At 34.5% G+C, this 21,987-nt stretch overlaps 1 protein-coding gene across 2 annotated transcripts in view; it reads right to left on the bottom strand.

Annotated features, from left to right (window-relative positions):
* The window catches only part of Apoltp (Apolipoprotein lipid transfer particle), a 6,186,292-nt gene that overhangs the window by 3,945,879 nt on the left and 2,218,426 nt on the right, over positions 1 to 21,987 (bottom strand). The gene's annotated exons all lie outside the window — the stretch shown is intronic.

Raw genomic sequence — 21,987 nt, 5'->3', positions numbered from 1 at the left:
TATGCCTTTTTCTTTATCTTCCACACTATCTTTGAAGTTATCTAATTGTCTCCTAGTCCCTTTCCACAAGCCTAGACAGTCATCCACATACCTACAAAATATGATCAAGTTCTTACACCCTTCTTCTTTCACCTTTTTCTCCCATTTGTTCATAATTATTTCTGCCAGTACTGGGCTCAGCCTCGAACCTATACTGATTCCTTTTCTTATTTTTACCACTTTCTCACCGATTATACAATAACTGTTTTCCCATATTAACTTCAGAGCCTTAACTACTTTCTCTTTTGTCCATCCTTTTATACTTTTACTATTCATTTCTTCCTCTATGACACTTATTATTGCTTCTCTACTAAGGCTCGGGAAAATAGCCTTAACATCAAGACTAAACATAAGTTTTCTGCCTCCAATAAGATCCACTCTTCTTAACAATTTCTTGGCTTCTTCTGTGTTCTTCACTCTGCACGATTCTTGTCCTTCTCTTATGCTTTCAAAAATCTCCTTCAACTCCTTCTCTAGTGGCTCCCAGTAGTTGCCTCTACAGTCTAGTAGTGGTCTAAGCTTCACCTCTCTCTTGTGTAATTTTGGGAAACCTTGCATTCTTGGTATCATTCCTTGTATATTTATCCATTTCTTGAAACATCTTCCTTCTTTCATTACTTTCTTCAATAGATCTTCTTCCTTCATATCCTTATCCCCTATAACCTCATATGTATTGTCACATAAATCTTCCAGTTTCTTCTTGTACCATTCTTTCTCCATAACTACCACTGCTCCACCTTTGTCCGCCTGTTCTATTGCTATGTCCTTCCTACTTCTCAACATCATAAGACCCCTTTTTTCTTTCTTCTTCAAATTCTCTTTACTCCTTTTCTTCCTGCTGTTCTTCACTAACGCTACTGCTCTTCTCCTTATCTTCTCTCTCTGTTCTTCTTCTTTAACGTCCGTTAAGGCCTCTTCCACTGAGTAAATAAGCTCTCTAAAGTCTAATTCCCCTTCTTTCACCTTGAATCTGTGACCTAAACTAAGAAGTTCCTCCTCTTCCGTTATTCTCACGTCTCCCAAGACCACTACTCTAATTTTTTTCTCTTTCTTTGCTTTTTTCTCTACGCCATCCTAAAGCTTTTCCTTTCTTCATCAATCTCTCTTTCACTTTTTCTTTAAAACTTCTTTCCCACTTCTCCAAATTCTCCATAACCACTTCTCTTACAAACACTGTCAGTCTGTCTTCTATTTCACTTCTTATTCTCTCCATAGTCTCTCTACTCCTTCTTTCTTCTTCTTTATTTCTTCTAATTACACTCCACACTAGTTCTTTTTCGGCCTTTTTTAGTAATTTCTTAAAACTCAGTGATGTGTGCTCCACTCCTTTCTTCATAGTCCTGAGACCTCTTGCTGTTACTTCTTCCTCCATACACGTTTTCAGGAACCATATTTGCTGTATCTTCAGTATTCCCTTCTTCTCCTATCTTTCCATATGTATATACTCCTTTTCAGTCTTGGAGTCACTTCGATAGTAAGACGATAGTAAGAAAACTTATGTTTAGTCTTGATGTTAAGGCTATGTTCCCGAGCCTTAGTAGAGAAGCAATAATAAGTGTCATAGAGGAAGAAATGGGTAGTAAAAGTATAAAAGGATGGACAAAAGAGAAAGTAGTTAAGGCTCTGAAGTTAATATGGGAAAACAGTTATTGTATAATCGGTGAGAAAGTGGTAAAAATAACAAAAGGAATCAGTATAGGTTCGAGACTGAGCCCAGTACTGGCAGAAATAATTATGAACAAATGGGAGAAAAAGGTGAAAGAAGAAGGGTGTAAGAACTTGATTATATTTTGTAGGTATGTGGATGACTGTCTAGGCTTGTGGAAAGGGACTAGGAGACAATTAGAGAACTTCTAAGATAGTGTGGAAGATAAAGAAAAAGGCATAAGCTTGGAAATGGAGTTGGAAGAAAATGGAAGAATAAACTTTTTAGACATGACCATAATAAAACAAGGAGAAGGCCTGGTTACGAGGTGGTACCAGAAAGAGTGCTCAGCGGGAGTGTACTGCCATGAGAGGAGCGATGTGGATAGGAGTACAAAGAGAAATTTCATAACAAATATGATAAGAAGAATAGAAATGATGGAGGACAAAGAGGAAGAAAGGAAGGAGAGCATACAGAAATTCTACAGACAGTTAGAGAAGAACGGTTACAGCAAGAAAGAGTTAGAGAAGGAAGAAGAACGCAGGAAGAGGAAGAGAGGGAGAAAGAAGAATGAAGAGGATGAGAGTGGAAAATGGCATGGCATAGAAAGTATGGGAGAAGAAACGGAGAAACTGAAGAATTTATTGAAGAAAGGAGGGGTCAGAACTTATAGAAAGAGTGGAGAAACTTTATTAAGATCAATAAAGAAGAAGAATAGAAAAGGAACTAAAAAGATTAATGAAGAGGAAGAAGGGGTCATTTACAGGGTATGGTGTGAGGACTGCGATATGTCATATATAGGAGAGACAGGAAAGAGAATGAAAGAAAGGATAAAACAACATGAAGATGATGTTAGGAAGAAAAAATATACCAATGCCATATACAAACATGTTAAGGAGACGAATCACGCAATTAATTGGGATAAGACGGAAGTATTGGAGATGGAGAAAAGAATGATAATAAGGAAGTGGAAATAAGCGGATTGGATAAAGAAGGTAGGAAGAGATAAACTGATGAACTGGACAGGGGGCTTACCAATTAATGAATCATGGCAAGGAAGTTTGAATAACATAGAGAAGAAAAAAAAGAAAAAAATAAATAAATAAAAATAAAAAAATAAAAATAAAAGGCCCTTATAAGAACCAAAAATAAAGGAAGTGATTAATTGGAAAGTGAACACGAAGACTTATAGGATGGGCTGAAGGCCTCGGTAAATAAGAAAAATAAATAAATAAATAAAGATAAAAAAGTACAACAATGACTCTATATATGACTGTAAAAGAATTTTAAAATTTTTTATAACAATGAATATATATATGACGGTTAAAGAATTTAAACTCTGTTATAACAACATTTATATATATGTCTGTATTTTCATTAATTTCGATCGTGTCTGAAGAAAGATATACTAGATATCCGAAACAGTTACAAATTATAATTTAAAATAAAGTAAAGTTTTAAGCTTTGGTCAGTGTCTTTTTTGTTAAAACAATTAATCCAAAGCCATGAATAGTCTTACAGCAACAAAATGTAAACTATTTCTTAAATATATTGGCATCACGAGTTATATTATATTATATTATATATATTATCACGAGTTACCACAGTCGATATGTAAAAATTGTTCTTGAGGCTTCCTTTCTGTATCTGTAGACAGTGTACGAATTACAAGGGTGATGCGAGGGAAATCCCATTTCATAACTCTGGATGTACGCTATAACCAGGAGCGTCATTGCAGACTTCCCTTGGGGAAGGGGGCCGGGCAAGAGCACCACTGACACAAGATTTGCACGCTTTTTATTAGTATACAGTATTAGAAAACAATTGATTAAATTGTCTGTATTTCTCAAGCTCTTGGGGTTGGGCAATTTCCCCCTACTGCCCACATAATTGATGAACCTGGATATATCTGTCATAGTTTTCCATCATTTTGTTGTCTAAAGCACTATGCACCCCTTTTGCAAAGGTCCGGTTAATTCCTGAACTGTCCACAGATATAAACACGAAGCGTTAATAACATTTTTTACACAACGACAGTAATATAACTCTTGATATCAAAATTTATAGAATAGTTTACATTTTGGTCTTAGTTAACATGGAACATTAATGGTTTTACAAGTGATTTAAACTTTTCTATTACTTTGCATTACAAACACATGGCGAAAAAGTATTTTACTTGTAATTACAAATGGTTGGCTACTTTATTGGTCAAATAAAAAAAACAAATAAAAGCTTACCCAAGCAGGAATCGAAACCGGGAGCGTTTCCACGTGAGCATAAATGCTGCTCACTCAGCCATACCGTCATTTGGTAACTTCACGCGTCATATCATATATGGGGTAAGTCAAAAACTTTGGGAAGCATTTTCTCCGTCATATCTGGCTATTTCGCTCTCATTTTGTAATTCTAACACTTTAAATGTGCATTACTACCTCGCGAAGGATGACCCGGAAGATCATTTGCCAAAGTCTGCTTTCTCCTTCTTAACTCAACTCACTATTATAACTCTCGAATGTATAACGTTGAGTAAAGCATGTTGCAGTTTTGGATAATGAAGAGCAAAATTTTCACTCGAACACTTTAGGGGGCTTACTGAGGAAATACTACTAGTACGAGAGAAAAACAAGCACTATCACTTATTATTATTATTATTATTATTATTATTATTATTATTATTATTATTATTATTACTAATAATAATAATAATAATAGAAGCGAGCTCAACGACTTTCAACCGTCCGACTCAACCAACGTTTGGGTGTCTGTTCGTTCGTCTGCTCCATGACAACTTTTCATAAAACACATTTCATTTTAATGTAACTAGTAAGTACTTTGCGAAGTAACTATTGCTTGGAATTTCAATCTGCAAAATGTAGGAGATAAAATTAACCAAATGGTGCAAGTTTCCACTCATGTATACAAAACAAGTTTGCAATATCAACTGCGCGAATCATGTCCGTTAACGAAGCCGAAACCCCTACTCTGATGAGCCGTTCGAGATTTGATCATTGTCCACTTCGACTGAAATTCTCCTTTGAAACCAAACCTTTGAAATCAATTTAAACTGGCTGGGTTCCGGTTCACCCACTATTATCTATTTAGGTTAGTTAAGTGGTAATTTGTGACAGCTTCACATCATCAAAATAATCTTTCACTTCACCGCCCCCGGGAGTCCGTGCTAAATCCGCCACTGGAATCAATATACACTTTTCCTATTCTTTTTGTCACCCTTGGTTCTGTAGGGGCTCTCTCGAAAAAATAAAGAGGCCGTAATACTACAATCAAGGGGCGCTATATATTAGGTATTTCTCTAGTTACCTACCCGTAACAGCACAGCGCCATGATCGGTAGAATAAAAAATGCTACGTGATATTCCACTCATGAAGGGGGAGAGAATAATGTAAATATGTTTCTTAGTCATTTTGTCTGCCCTGTTTATCAGAAATTACTTTTTGTTGGAAGGGTACTGAAATGAGAGGGCCGAAATAAAACGTCGTGCCCCCACTACATAGTCGCTCGAATTATTAATAAAGAAAGCATTTTAAACTAGGAGTTAATAATTAAAGATAATAATTTTAAGCTAATAATTTAAGATACTACATTATGTAAGAATGGCATATTCAGGATTATTATTATTATTATTATTATTATATGAATGTCTTTGGAGCACCGGGATTGTGTGAGACGAATCATGGTATGTAGAGGTTTAAGATGGGTGGTTATAGGGGAGGAAAAACAGGATTTTTCTCTGTCTGACTCTCTAACGTAAATATTATGTGCTGAAGATAAGAAGCACCATCATTCTACAATAGGTTGCTTTTACGTAGAATATCAGCTACTTCACTTCTCCTTCGATCTACTTACCTCATGTGGTAAATTCAGAACAATTTCAATTTAAGACAAATTTATTGTAAAACTTTTCCGTAATTAAACATCTAGGGAAATTTAAACATTTAATAGGGAAATATGCTATCAAAATGTCCAAACAAGTGGATAAAACGCTATTTAATAATAAACATTTTGAAACTTTATAAATTCTCTAAACTAGAATTAACTTTTACTGGAAAACATTCGTTATGCACCAGTGAGCATATAGCAGCAACAAGCACAGGGGAAATATTTACGGAACTGTTTGCAAACAAAAATTATGGACACTAATGCAAGTGCGACAACGGCATTTTTCTTGTTTGTTTTTTTTTGTATCGTCACGAGCTTTACACATATATTACAATTTGATTCTTTCCCACTTAAGAAATAAATAAAATAACCAAAGTAACAAAAAAGGGAATTGCACTTTCATGGGGCTCGAATCAACTACTTCCAACATACAGACTGGTTGCTTTAATTAACTGAGCTAATTGTTTTCTTCCGTGAGCTGAACCTATTCTATGGTAAAGGCGATTTTTCATTACGATCGTGCAACCAATTTGTCCTTTTCCATAGGTAATTTCCTCTATTTGCTCTGTCTATACGTTAATACTTGGCATAGATTCATATATTTGGAGTTTGCAGATAATGCACATATTAAGACATACTAGAAATGTTTCGTTAAATTTTCGTTTGTAGATTTAATCCGCATTTCTCTCAATGACATAGATGTCGCTGCTTCGTTTTGAACTGCAGAATTCCTTCGCGTTCTTGAAAATCTCCCACTTTAGCAGAATTGGTAATTCTCGTAATTTCGGTCGATTTAAAGTTTTTTTGGTTTTAATTTATTTATTGTAAGCTAATATCCAACAAAAATATTAAAAAGGGTTTGTTATTAACCTTTCCAGCTGGAGAAACCTTCCGAAATTTCGAACACGTAAAGAAAACGGAGATAGCTTAAAAAACTTCAAAATAAGGAGACGTGTCATTTATTTTGCTCATGGTGGTACTGTCAGTTACTTCGATTCCTGGAAAACATAGAAACAGAAGGCATGCCTTGCTTCTCCGCTGTCTTTATTGCCTATTCAAGACGTTAGCTGTTGGAAAATAATATTCATGGGTAGCGTGTCGCTGTTTCCCGATGCGGGCAACAGAGAGCGCAACGAGGCGTCTAAGGCAAGGACTGGTAGATACGATCAGGCGACACGGGGTGTGTGCAACTTTGTTGTGCAAGAGTCACTGAAGTGCAATCACTCTTACGAAGATACATATTTAGCACCTCTGTTCCGAAATTGACGTAATCGAAGAGGCGGAAGAATGACATAAGCGGAAGGGATGTAAGAGCAAGAAAAATCGTGAAATCTGGAAAGGAAATGTTTTAACTTTGACATAGATGGCCCTAAAATGATGCGAAAACTGAGAGAAACTCGTTTGTTTTCAGTTTATTTGTTTTCTTTCTAAGATTGTTTCCATCATTTTCATTCCCAGATAAAAATGTGCTGTACAGTTCGCAGCATAGCAATTGTTACAAAAATGCTAAAACAAACTCTTGCCCCGTTTTCTTATGCATCCACAAATACATGTCTCAATCGATTAGTTGTTTCTAGTATTCAATACAACTCCTCCCCTGATCCACCTCTCCTTGTTTAAAGCAGTTAGTGTGAAGTAGTACACTCTTTCCATTCAGCTGAAAAAGAAACAGGAATCAAGTTTACAACGCTATAGCTCTAAAACAGTCTTTTCCACTCGTTTGTTCTGAAATATTTTTAAGAGTCTAGATTTAAAAGAAAAAAGTCGCACAATGTTCCTAGAGCTTCATAAGGACCTTTGGTTTCATTCTTTCCCTTCTTTAAAGACTGCAAGCTAGTAAGATGCTCCCTAAGAAATCTCTGGAAATTGCCAATAACGGCAGTAGGTTTTGTGCTTCCTAAAATCTGTAATGCACGCACAGAGCTCTAAAATATCTACTGGCAGAAATGAGTGTTATTCAGTGATTCATTTCACTTCTTTTCAGTAATTGCAAGCAAATGTTCCAGGGGGGTCATTTGGGCAGGACAGGAGGGTGTAATTCCCCCTCCCTTGGGCTTCATAAACACTTATTGTTTGATCAAATGTATAGTAATACACTAATAAAGAAATGAACATCTTATGTCGGCGGAGAATAACCCCACCAAATCTAAAAGACTCTGCTTTTAGCAAAAAATCTATAGAGTTACGATACCACATTGCTAGAGAGCTTACATTTGGTTTCAAGAGTCGAAGATTTGATCTCAAGCCATATGAGTTCCTGGGCGACATTGAGAGAGAGAGGGAGAGAGAGAGAGATTCCAGTATGGAGAGAGGGATGGATGATTTATATACACAGACTTAGTATTGGGGAAAATGATCGACAGTATTCGTATTATGATGAAAATTGTGATTTTGTGAAACAGAAGAAGGGAAGGTTTCGAACTGCGATGATCACATTAGGCAGTTGTCGAAATAAGGTGGTGAACTCTTTTTAGAGCATCAGATGATTACGAAGTCAGAGAAAGATCTTGAGAACGGAGGAATTACCAATTTAAAAAATCTGAAACCATGCCTTTATCCATTCTGCTACGGAGAACTCTATGTACTCGATTACATACGTTTCCTTTAGCTACCTTGAAAGCTAACTTAATGCGATATTCCAAAATCTGACTCGGTGGATGCGCCGTTCAGATAGGACGTAAACCTCTTGTAACTTAGTTACAATGTATCAAGGAGAATATAAGTCATTGATCAGGTAATGGCGACTGCTTTGAAACAAATGCAGAGTACGAAAATTAAATCAGTCATATCTGTGGTTTCGTGTGGGGAAGAAAGAAACATGTGAACCAAAGGTTTGAGAACAACTCAAGAAATTAATAGAACCTTTGCCGAAAAATTTTCACTCATATCATCATAAAAGGAAGATAAAAAGCTAGGAGCTAATTATAGTTCAGTTCATACCATTACAAGCAGAAACGTGACATTTGGCAAGAATATTTTGGTTTTGTTTAATGTTGCCCACGAGAAGAGGAATTTTTCATCTCGTTTCTAAAACACGTACAAAAATGAGAATTAACATTTTATTTTCGAGACGGGACAAGGCTAACTCAAATTGTCGTCTCACTTTGGAGATAAGAATCGAGACGAGATGAAAAGTATCGTAAACATTTGTCGTCTTGTCTCGATTCTCGAAATAGTGCATGACTATTCTTTAAGTATATAGATCTTTTCTTACTTCGTATTTCAGAGCTCATTAAATTATGGTTTGTGTAGATATTTTTGTAGCAAAACATTTATAGTTACCTCTGCATATCCTAAAACTTAGTTTATTATATACTTAACTGTTGAGTGATATTCAGTTATTTTTATTACAGTTATTTTCCTTGAAACATACAGTAGAATACTTTCTAAATGAAATTTTAGTGGAAAACTTTTGTATAAATGTGGATAGTTGCAGAGGTGTCTTGAAGGTACGGAACCCCCTCTTCGAAATCCCTACGTTTAAGTAAGTTTTGCCAAATTTAAGTCAACTTTAAAACTATTATTATTATTATTATAATTATTATTATTATTATTATTATTATTATTATTACTATTATTATTATTATTATTATTATTATTATTATTATTATTATTATTATTATTATTATTATTATTATTGAAGTGTTGTTAATTTAATGTTTCACCCTCTTTCACCCAGCTACCGCCTAGTGGGCATTGTGCTGAACAATCACCCTGTGTGTAGATTTTCTCCGGGTTCCGCTTCTTCACACTTTCTTTATTCCAATATTTCTTTCATTCTCATCATCGACGTCTTCTGTAGCTTAGCCGGCATAACCACTACTTAAAATCAAATTTTCTTACGGCTCTTGTGATGTCTGTATCCCTACTTTCTACATGAAATTTACCTCGAAACTTTCCGTTATATCGTTTAGCCAGTTGTAGGGATATATGCAGAGAGTATGTCTTGATGGTCCTGACACTTCTCTCCAATCTCGGCTATTTTGTAACTTCTGCCTAACGCTACGCACGATTTAACAGATTTTAATACAGTATGTCCTTATACAGAATTTGTCTTCTATATTATTATTATTATTATTATTATTATTATTATTATTATTATTATTATTATTATTATTATTATTGTGAGAAAAATAGACAAAATTTGTAATATAAGCTTCTGTTCGTTGGCTTACTGAGCTTGAATTCGGACTTAAAAATTTCATCCGTTTTCTCACTTAAAAGTATCAATAATTCAACAAAGAAATAATTAGACCGTGATAATTTAATTGAAATTCCTCGTAATTTTACCCGTGACAAACACTTTACCGTTTTATATCGTAAAGATCAGATCCATCGTTATTGTAAGAGCGGTGCTTGAGCGATTGATGGTAGAAATTCAAACTCCGATTAGTTAGAATTTCACAGCCTGATTATATTCCAAATGTAAACTCTTTAGTCGGTAAAGAGGCCCTCGATCATGTCAGAGTTGATTATGATGTGTTTGGTGCGTCAGTGGTTCATGGTGGATAGGGGGTCGGAGTGGATCACAGTGGCTGGTGAGCTACGGTGGGCGGTGGGTCACGGTGGGTCATGGGTCAGACTCGGTCACGGTGGGAGTGGGTCAGTGGTTTGTGGGTCACGGTTTCATTGACCCACGCCATCTCTGGGTTAACTGGTTTGGGTTCGGTTTAAACTTGAAACAGAATGTGTTCGTTTATTTCAGAAAGTGAACTGTAATTTGGTTCAGTTTTGCTTGAATATAGACAATATATTGCCGCTTTTCAGAATATCCGTATATATTTTCGAAAACTTCCAAACGAAATCTAATGGTTTCGTTTTAGATTAAGGTGTTATGAGTCTGATGTTTCACCTTTGAATGGAATTACGATTCCCCGTGTTTTTCTACATATTTTTGTGAAAAAACGTTAATGAGCAATAGAAAATACAACTGTGTTTCGATTCGGATTGGTTTAGGCTAACAGCTTGAAAATGAAATCTTTACGTTTAATGTCCATTTAAGTTGAGGAAGACTATGATTGAAGGAAGTGAATTTGATGGACGAAATGTTGGAGTAAGAAAGTGGGTGTCCCAAGAAAACCCACGAACACGATGTTGTCCGTCTCAAGCTTACCTGCCTTGGGAACGAACCAGGCACCCCACTCATCAGATTGTTCATTAGGTGGGGTCTCAATTTTGATTCCCGGTGTGAGAGACTTTGAAATATTACATGTCATTGATGTATCTGTGTTCCTGTCCCTGTCGTTCAAGGTTACTGGAAATATCTGTAAAACGAGAATAACCGAATATAATAGAGATACGTTAGGAAGATACTTTCGGTCTTTTTTAAAATTTAAACTTGAGTTCTCTGGTCTATAGTGTTTTATCATGACCGAAATCAGTGTTTCATCGTTAACAAAATATTCGTATCGTAAAAGTTTGCAATTTGCTACATAGACGAGTGTTTCTTGACTCTTATTTAAAAGAGCGATCTTAGGGTAGTGGCTTGAGCATTCGTTTCGTGAGTTAGCGATCCGTGGTTTGCGTCCCTCCGAGGATATTCAGAATTTGTTTTTATAATTTAGAATGTAGATATTTCTGGAGTATAATAACATGCAAAATAGTAAATTTCTCTCGTTCTTACAAATTAGAGCTCAAAAGACTTCTTCCACAGAAGAAAAACTAAAAACGTGATATCATAGTCTACAATCTCGATTTCTACTCTCTGAAAACTTCCCGTGTTTCGCAAACAATTGATGAACACAGACGTGTCATCCTTAAGGCCTAGTATGAGTCATAAATGTGTCTGAAACTTCATTGTGGAATTCTTATTAAGTTCTTCCATTCTAACTAGAAATATTAATAATAATATTTTCGTTCGCCATCTTCAACAAGTTCCATATATTCGTTCAACGAAAATTGGTAAATAGGAACTATTGTTTTCTTATATTTTATGTATATTTTGTTAAAATATCAATATAACGCATACATAATCCAATGTCTTTTACCCAAGGTAAGGTTGTTACTATGTATCATGATGAAGACAGATCCTACTTAGTTTCTGTTGAGGCATCCGAAGGGTCGATTTTCATATTGTCCAGTAGCTGACACCTTATTTTACTTCCTCTTTTCTTTCCAAAATGTCTCTTATATAGTAATTTATCCTTATAGAGGACCCAAAACATTTATTTTTTTTCCTTAACTTGAGTATGCTAATTTGCATTGGAATAGGACATAATACTGAAGTCTCAAATATACAGGATTATTATTATCATTATTATTATTAGTAATAATAATAATAATAATAATAATAATAATAATAATAATAATAATAATAATAATAATAATAATAATATTGAAGACAATTCTGTATGAGAACACACTGTATTAAAATCTGTAAAATCGCCCGTAGCGTTAGGTAGAAGTTACAAAAAAGCCGGGATTGGAGAGAAGTGTCAGGACCATCAAGACATACCCTCTGCATATGTCCCTACAACTAGCTAAATATTATAACGGAAAGCTTCGAGTTAAATTTCATGTAGAAAGTAGGGATACAGACCTCACAAGAGCCGTAAGAACATTTGTTTTTAGTAATGGTTATGCCGGCTAAGCTACAGAAGACGTCGATATGAGAATGAAAGAAATATTGGAATAAAGGAAGTGTGAAGAAGCGGAACCCGGAGAAAACCTACACACAGGGTGTTTGTTCAGCACAATGCCCACTAGGCGGTAGCTGTGTGAAAGAGGGTGAACCATTAAGTGAACAACACTTCAGTAATAATAATAATAATAATAATAATAATAATAATAATAATAATAATAATAATAATAATAATAATAATAATAATAATAATAAATGGTATTAATACATTCAAGACACGCCTCTGCAACTACCCAGATTTTATACAAAATCTTTCCACTAAAGTTTTATGTAGAAGGTATTCTACTGTATGTTTTAAAGAAAATGACTGTAAAAAAATAACTGAATATCACTCAACAATGAGGCATATAATAAACTAATTTCTAGGACATGCAGAGGTATTTATAGAAGTTTTGCTACAAAAATGCCTACACAGACCATAATTTAATGAGCTCTGAAATACACAGTAACAAAAATCCTATAAGATTTAGTCTACAAAGCAATTGTTACTTAAAGAATGGACATACACTATTTCGAGAATCGAGACAAACGAGAAATGTTTACGATACTTTTCATCTCGTCTGGATTTTCATCTCCAATGCGACACGATAATTTGAGTTAGCCTTGTCCTGTCTCGAATGTAAAATATTAATTCTCAGTTTTTCTGTTTTTTTTTTATTTTTTTTTTTAGGAACGAGATGAAAAATTCCTCTTCTCGTGGGCAACATTAAACAAAACCAAAATATTCTTGCCAAATGTCACGTTTCTGCTTGTAATGGTATTAACTGAGCGATAATTAGCTCCTAGCTTTTAATCTTCAACGAGATAATTAGTTTATTATTATTACTATTATTATTCATGAAAATTTAATAGTCCAAGTATTGAAACATCGGAGTATTCAAATATCTGAATATAATAAAACGTGTGTCATGGTCGATCAATCGCCATCAAAAATCCTAAAGTAAAAAAATGCCCGATGTGGGTTCGAACCTTTAGATTACTGACCCAGTGTCTTGACCACTGAACCACGATCATTACGCGACAAATGATTCGTCTTTAGTCTCGTTAATTTAGGTTTCTTTGCCTCCGCTTGCAAAGTTCTATTTCTTCATTTCAGAACGTCTTTCGTATTTTATTATAATGATATGAGAAAATAATCTTCGGCAAAGTGTTTATTAATAACTTGAGTTGTTCTTAAACCTTTGGTTCACAAGTTTGTTTCATCTCCACACGAAACAACAGATATCACTGATTTAACCCTCGAGAAGTTGCGTTGACGAAGTAACGCGAGAAGTCGCGCGGGGTCAAAAGTACCACATTAACATAATGTGTTGCAAATATTGTTTTAAACATTTTTCATGTATTAGAAAGGTAATTTTGTATTTTTTTATTAGGAGGGAATTAACATATTTATTATTATAATAAGTTTTACAGTAATAACTATTAGAGAGACCTGCAATTAGGCATCTACTGTATTTTTTAATTCTTATTTGAAATAAAATGTATTTCTACGTTACATCTCCCTTTAGATAGATAACTACTCACTTGCTATATTGAAGATTCGAATTCTAATGATGTTCTTTTCTTTTTGTAACGAAATACAATATTTCTTTCTTTATAATAATACATTTGGAACCCAACTCTTTGGTTCGTCTAAAATTAGAAATGCAGTAGTAAATTAGTAAAATAAATACTGAGCATTAAAGCAAATCTTTCCAGCGTATTTTATATTCAATTAGAGCTCACTCGTAGATAAGCGGTTAGTATACGCGCCTTTGGCGTGGGACTTCTTGGTTCAATTCCTGGTAGGAGCTCATATGGTTTGTATTCCACGTTAAATCATTAGGTTTACGTCTCATATAGCCTCGATGCTGAAAGGGGCTCTAATTTGGAATCAAATCAAATTTACATTTGAATTATTTTACTTTACGGAAACTTCACCTACACAACACAACACTACACAACACTACTTCAGGCTATCTTCAATTTTACACTGTTTTACAATTTGTCGTCGCTTATTTTAGCCACTCCTGCTCTGACAACATTCGGGGAATCGCTTGTCATTTCTGGGTTTAAGGTCTTCACACAAGCTTGCAGTGGCGGATCTAGAAGGTAAAAATGGGGCAGCCAGTACCCAGACAAATTAGGTATATATGAACTTGTAAGAATATATATATAATAAATTGTTTTGTCACTGAAAAAAACTCGTCCCAGGTCCTATTTTAGATCCGCCACTGCTCGTTCCTCTTTCTTGTTCACTCATTTGCACATTATCCTTTTTCTTATAATATTCCTCAGACAAAGCTTAAAATAGATCATCTTCGCTAATTCATTCGAATACTTCTTTCTTAATGTTTCCCTCCGTTTTTTCAGCTGTTCTTTTGTAGTTTCCTCTTTCCTCACACTATGTATCAGTTTCTTTTGTACATGTTTGATTTTATTTGTGCGCAAATAAGGTAAGCGTACTTTATGATCTTCCAGGCTTAATGTTTAAAAATCCTGGGCGCAACTTGTCAGTTCTGACATCCCCAGGTACACCATTAATTAGTGCGTTATCTGAGCTTTCAGACTGACAAGGGGCGACTGCACATCGCGGAGATTTGGTTTTAACTGTTATTCTTGTGTGGATTCACACATATTTGTAACCCGCGATCTTTTCAACTAGCTGAAGATAATTAAAATATATTTTTTTCATTTGTTTTTTTCCCGCTCAACGTTAGAATTTGCTGAAATTCTATTTGTTTTTACCATTTTCCCTCCACCCTCTAAATTTGTTGTACTATTTTGTTTTTTTGTGTCCATTTTTAGACACACTATTTATAGATATTTAGAGAAAATGGTGAATTCTGGAATTATGGCACAAGCTCGACTTATGTCTCTAGATTCGATTGTGCGCCCCACATTTTTTCACGGCAAGTATGGGGAAGATGTAATTCGTTTCTTTGACTATTATGAATAGTACTGCGTCATTTACGGGTTCAACGCAGTCAAGAAGCGCCATTTGCTTCCATATCTATTAAGGGATGGGGCACTGGCGTAGTTTTTAGTATTAACTGGAACAGACGAATTTGTGAACTTTTCGTATGTAGACATAAAGAGACGTATGATTACATTATTTGGAGGTTTTGTAGTTAAGAAGGTTACGGGACACATCATTGATCTAGAGATCAAAAACAATGGGAACCCTTTATAACATATATTTTTGACAAGCTAGATCTTATGTTTAGCTTCGATAAAGCTATGCCTATACAGCAACAAACCACTCTTCTAGTCGAAGGATTACTGCCTCCGTACTTTAATCTCACATACAATAAATCGTTTTTGTCGCTAGATAAGTTGTGTGAATTTTTGTTACAAGAACAATCAACGCATTAATTGTGAATTATGTAAGACTCTTGTTAAAGCTAAGTTTAAAGAACAAATATTGCAGTATAGCACAGAGATATCTCGCAGAGATAGCGAATTTATCGCAGAGATAGCTCGTTTCGCGATAGATGTTTCGTTACGCGGTAATTCTCATGTTTCTTTTTCTCTCGAAGAACAACAGCAAAGAAAGAGAAAGCTTGCAGTTTTACTGCATCATTATATCTTATCCGCTGGAAAAGAAGGCGGTAATCACCACTCTGTAGATTTTACCCCTCTTCATCAACATAAATGTACCTCTTTTCCTTCTTTTTGTACTTCTGAATGCAAGAGTGACATGAATAATAATACGCATAAAAGAATGAGTTCTCCCATGAATACTTATGTTATTGCTAAAAACCAACAGAACAGGCGTAACGGAAATTATAGTACGTTTGACGCGAATAATAATACTCATTGTCCAGCTAAAACATTAGTATGCAATATGGCATAATTCAAGGGAAGTGATAATTGGAATGTTTTAAATAGCAAAATAATTCAGGGAGTAGTGGGAGATCTGCTCTCAAGTCCCACACGATAACTACGCCTATTGTTAGGAATAGGATTCTACCTTGTATTAAAATTACTATTGAAAATAAAGTGTATAAAGCGTTGCTGGATTCTGGTAGTCAAATTTCTATTTGTACTAGGTAATTTCTTCCTCCTAACACTAGACTTCTTAAAATACGTACTATCATCCGTTGCATCTCGGGAAAAGAACTTGAAACTAACACGTTAGCTGTGTTGAAGTTTGAAATTGACGGCTATTCATTTAAGCATACTTTAAGTGTTTTAGACAAATTTGCATAGGGAATGATTGGTTACTTCCTGAGCATGTTACTATTAACCAGGACATTCTTGTAGTTCATGTAGTTAGGTTTGAACACCCACTGATTACGCGCTACCTGAGAGTCATGCTATAGGGACAGTTTCCGAACAAACTGCGAACTTTATCAAGCGTATTTTATAACAACGAAATCTGTTCTTTACCACCAAAATCTAGTGATTCAGTCCCTGTTCGTAAAATTAATGATTTAGTGGGAGTTAGGAATATTTTACAAGCAAATGAGAAATCTGTTCTAAACCTGAATTTTTTGTAAATGAGACTAGAGTGGATTCTGTCAATCCTGTCATTAGAATAGTCAACCCAACCTACAAAAAGATGTGTTTAGAGAAAAATCTTCACTTAAGATATTACCCAAATCGTACAGATAGTGCTCAAAATAATGATTTAGCCAGTAAACAAGATAACAGTAACTCTCCTGCTGGTTTTAACGTCAAGAGTGTGGACATTAACCGTCAACTTTCTGACGATCAGAAGCAAATGTTTTATTATGTTATTGAGGAGTGTAAGGATTGCTTTTCTTGGTCAGAGGATGGTTTTGGAGTGGCTAAGGGTTAAGTACATGAAATTAAAATGCTAGATGATGTCCCAATACACGCGGATTAGTTTCCAATTCCATTCCACATAAAAAAGTTAAAAACAGGTTGATACTTTGCTCAAACAAGGAGTAATTATAAGGTGTGTATCTAGTTACAATTCACCCATTCTTCTCGTGAAAAAGAAGTCTGGATCTTTCAGCTTCGTTTTGGTCGCCAGGGTTTTTAACCTCCATATAGCACCTGACAGTTTTCCCATATCGTAGATAGAAAGATGTTATTTCGCGCCTTAGTAGGTATCGCTACTTGTGCTGCACCGATTTATTCAGCGGTTTCTTCCAGGTGAGGATCGCTGAGGAATATCAACATGACACTGCCTTTTCAATCCCAGGAATTTGTTCGTTTTGTTTTCAGCCTTCCCACAGGGTCTTATTAATAGTTCCGCTTGTTTAAACAGATAAGTGAAAATAACATTGGGAGGACTAGAATCTGAACACGTTTTGGGTACCTTGATGACTTTATGGGGTGGAAACACTTTTGTGGAAATTATCTATCTCACCAAGAAGTTATTTCAACGAATTAGATAACGTGGTCCTAAACTTGCACCAGAAAAAAACAAAATTGGCTCATTTTTCATTAACGATTTTGGGACACGATATTTCGTGCGATGGCTTGCGAATTTCCTAAAGAATAACTGTCTCCATAAGTAATTTTGAACGTCCAAAGACTAAGAAACATGTAAAAAGTTCTCTAGGATTAGCTACCTTTGTAAGACTATTTTTACCTATTTTTTTCTGAAATCGCGAAGCCTTTGAACCCGCCTCTCAGGAAAGATGTGCCGTTTAAGTGGACACAAAAACAACAAGATGCTTTTGAGAGAATCAATGACTTTATCATAAAATCGCCATGTTTAATGCATTATAATCCGAAACACCCTCTACATTTGTTCTGTGATGCATCAACTCGCGGTCTAGCTGCCGTGCCCAAGCAACCTATGAGTTCTCCAGATGACCCAGAGTTAGCATCCATTGCTTATTGTAGTCATACCTTAAGTAAAAGTGAAAAATCTAGACATCCTTGTGAACTTTGAGCATTATATATACCTTTCGATCCTTTCGTTATTTTTTACTAGGACGTCACTTTTATTTGAAAACTGATTGTAAGAGCTTTTTGGTTCTGAAACAGACAAAACAATATAGGTAAATTTGCGAGGTGGCTTAGTATTATTGAACAATAATACTTTACTTTAACATATATATGCGGGTTGTCTAACGTAGAAGCCGACGCTCTTTCACGTTTTTCTCGTGCTCTCAGGGACATTTCAGACGAGCAACAGAATGAGGAAGATCCTCGAGAATTTTTTCCACTGTTACTGAGTGTAATAATATGTTAAGTGACGAGCATTCTCTCAGAGATAAACAAATGGAGGATCCGTTTTATAAGCATATTTTTGATTGGTTAGAAAACAAGGAAAATAAAAATCCGAAAATTGAGACAAGCATTTTATTTCACAGTTAAAGAAGGAATTTTGTATAGAAAACAAAAAAAAAAAAAAAACATCTAGTGGTACTAAATTTTTAATTGCTGTACCTGTTTCATTGCGCTATAAAGTTTTTGATGTGGATCATACTTCTGCCGTTGGTTCAAGTCACAGAGGTTTGGCCGTTGGTTCTAAGACGTATGACCTTTTAGTGAAATCAGTGTATTTCCCAAACATGAAACAATTCATCTATCAGAAATGCAAGGAATGTTCAATTTGTCAGATAAACAAGTCTTTGAAACTTTTAAATTATTTCGACCACCCCCACCAAAATTAAAACAAAATAATAGGTTGGTGTAAGAGATCAAATTTTTTGCGATAGTTTTAGATGAAGGGTAACATTTTGGGTAAATAACGACCCAATTTTGAAGTAGGGCCAATTTCACTGTCTTAGTAGGAAAGACCGTTTCTCCTTTCGCGCTATATCCTCGATCGTGTCAATGTAAATGACCAATGTTTCTGCTTTACACCCTCCCTTTGCATATTAAACATTCGCCCAGGAAAACCTGCTGAAATTACCACGGCTTATAACTAGTTTTTTGTTAGAAGTCAGAGTATAACAATGGAATAGTGAAAATACTTAATATTTTGTTTTCAGTTATGGATTTTAGATTTGCAATTCGCACAATGTTCTTTTCTAACATAATTTCAAAGGCAAGGAGTCGTCCAAGAATCATTCAAAGAAATGTTCAGTCTAGAGATGGAAGTAGGAACACACTTTAAAGAGAAATTTGTATTTCTATGGCATTTGAACATATAAATATCTTATGATAGAATACTGACCCAAACCGCTCGATCATTTCGTATGCAATCGCAGATCTTATTTTGACTTTCAAGTGAAGTAATTTTCTGCTCCAGTCTAGCTTTTTATTTAGTCCGATACGACTATGAATTTGCTATGAATATTTGGAAGTTACAGCTTTTGCAATGTATAAAAATGTTTTTTTTTTCGAATAAATCACAATCGATTTTACGTCCTAATAACTTACATAAAACATGTTAAATCCGTGAAATGATTGTTGTTGGAGTGAATGTAAATGTTTTCGTAGGTAGTTAGAAGTCTGGATATTCAAATCAACTTACGAGTGAATTTACATTCTTGAAGTGTGGTAAATCTACCATATTTTTCCATCCAGATGTTATACACAACATAAAGAAGTGCTATTAACATATGAATGTAGATAATGAAAATAAGAAGTAGTAAGGTGTATTATATCATTGTGTGAGTTTGAGTAGAAAAGTAATTTTTTGATTAAAAAAAACATTAAAGGAGAAACTTATTTTTAGTAAAGACCATTTCCTCCTTTTCTCGTAAATAATATTTAGTGGTTTCTAAATCTATAGGATGAACTCTACTTTATTGCGCCGTAGGATTTATTAAACCTGGGAGATTTTCGTCGAAGTTACAACGTAAAGTTAGGCATGCCTAATACTTAAAAAAATGAATATTTCTACCTGTGCATTAATTTCTAGTGTAAAAATTGCAATTTCGGAAAATTCAATCCCAAAGATTGAGAAATCATAGAGACCAAACTTGAAACAAGTATTGAGATATAAATCTTCCATTATCAAAATAAGATCCTCAAATAGTAACGACATACATTTCAAATTAAAAGCGTAGAAAACTGTCCAAATGTTGGCCATTAATGTCACAAATATCATGGAAAGAATTGAAATCGCAATTGCTTGTTGTCTGAATAAAAATTAATTTTTAGAAAGGTACTAGTTTTGTGATATAATTCTCAAGTGTGAGTAGACGAATGTCTAGTTAGATCCAAAAATCTTGGACTTTTTAGAAGACAATATCGAGTCCATGTGTTTTATCTGATTTATTTCATTTCCTAGCGCATGTCCATCCAACCATATTTTTAAAATGACCATTCACTTTCATTTGCATGTGCTCCCTGAGCCTAAAAGAATTAATTTTTCGGCACAATACTAAAATCTACATGTCTCAGTGTTTCAATATTAATTATTCCTACACTTACAAAGCAGAAATTACAATCAATATATACGATGGTGTCTATTGAGGGAACTTACTTCGCTGAAAAAAAATGTTTCTCCGCTACAAGTTGAGAGAAGAAAGCTTACCTAAATTATTGATTCTTGTGTAGAGTTTCTCAATATTTCTTCTCCAGCTTTAATAATATTATTATTTTTATTTTATTTATTTATTTATTTATTTATTTATTTATTTACTTAGGTAACTTCCGTTAAAATCCGTCTGTGTTCACAATAGTTCACGTAAGGAGTTGAAGTTTCCGATAAACTCAGCTAGTTACGATTTTGTTGTGTACATGTTATCCGGAATCGAGGAACGCAATAACAAATAATACCTTTTCTTTATTACTTAAACGGTGAATTTTTACTTCCTCGTCATGAATAACAAATATAGGTAATATAGGTATGTAATCAGTGATTATAAAATCCAGAAAAAGATCACACGGAATTCATTATTTATTCTAACTTACCGTAAACATCATCTGAGCAATTGTGTGCTTAGGTATGAAATGAATCTCTTTAGGGCCTATGGTGGGAAATTATAAAATGAGAGAAATTATACAAAAAAATAGGAAAGACCACACAATTAGAATTAGGTATACACGCAAATCGTTATACAATTGCCGCAAGGGTTGTATGTAGACAGAAAAGCCTCATGTTTGACCATAAGTTAAACATGTAACGTATCTTACATCTTACATGCTATTTAATGACATGTCGCCTTAGTCTTAAAAAGCTACGGAACAATTATCAACAATTAACTTATGCTGGGCAATAACAAAACTCAAATGGAATTTCACCCAAGAGTGAACCTTACTACAATAAATACCTACTTGAAGCGAAACTGATAGCTTTAAAAAATGGACAGTTCCGTCAAAAAATATCAGTTATCTAACATCACCAACTATTAGATAGCCTGACTTATAATTGCTGTCACATAATTAATTTAGAAACTGTGTTTCGTAAGTTGATTAACAAAGTTGAAATTAATGAAGTACATATATCGCAACAATTAAAACTTAGTAGTCAATAATTTCCAGACTGTATTATGAAAACGCAAGCCATGCGAAATGTTGTATCGGTATTAAATTATATTTTCATCATCTATACGCCAGAAAATATAACGTGCATAATGAGAAAAATGACGTGTACACTAAGCGCGGGAAAGTTTAACTGATGCAAGTTCTATGGGGAAATGATTCAATTAATTTGAATATATACTTGGAATGTGTAAATGAATAGTCAGCGACATTTACATATTTTACTCGAACAAGAAAAACGAGCGAAATTACGAATACTGCAGAGTTGCAGCGATGATTACACAGCAACATCCAGCAAAGCTATTTTAACACATGACAAAAAAATGTTCAAAGCATAAATATAAGCAACATAACTTCAAAAATTGAGAAATTAACTCCTAATAATATATTGCTGGATAATCCATCTGTTATTTAATTTTCAAAT

This window comes from Thermobia domestica, chromosome 6 (assembly GCF_964235325.1).
Source record: "Thermobia domestica chromosome 6, izTheDome1.hap1.1, whole genome shotgun sequence".
In the NCBI taxonomy this organism is placed as follows: domain Eukaryota; kingdom Metazoa; phylum Arthropoda; class Insecta; order Zygentoma; family Lepismatidae; genus Thermobia; species Thermobia domestica.
Note: the sequence above shows the minus strand (reverse complement) of the source record. Positions and strands in the feature narration are given on the sequence as shown.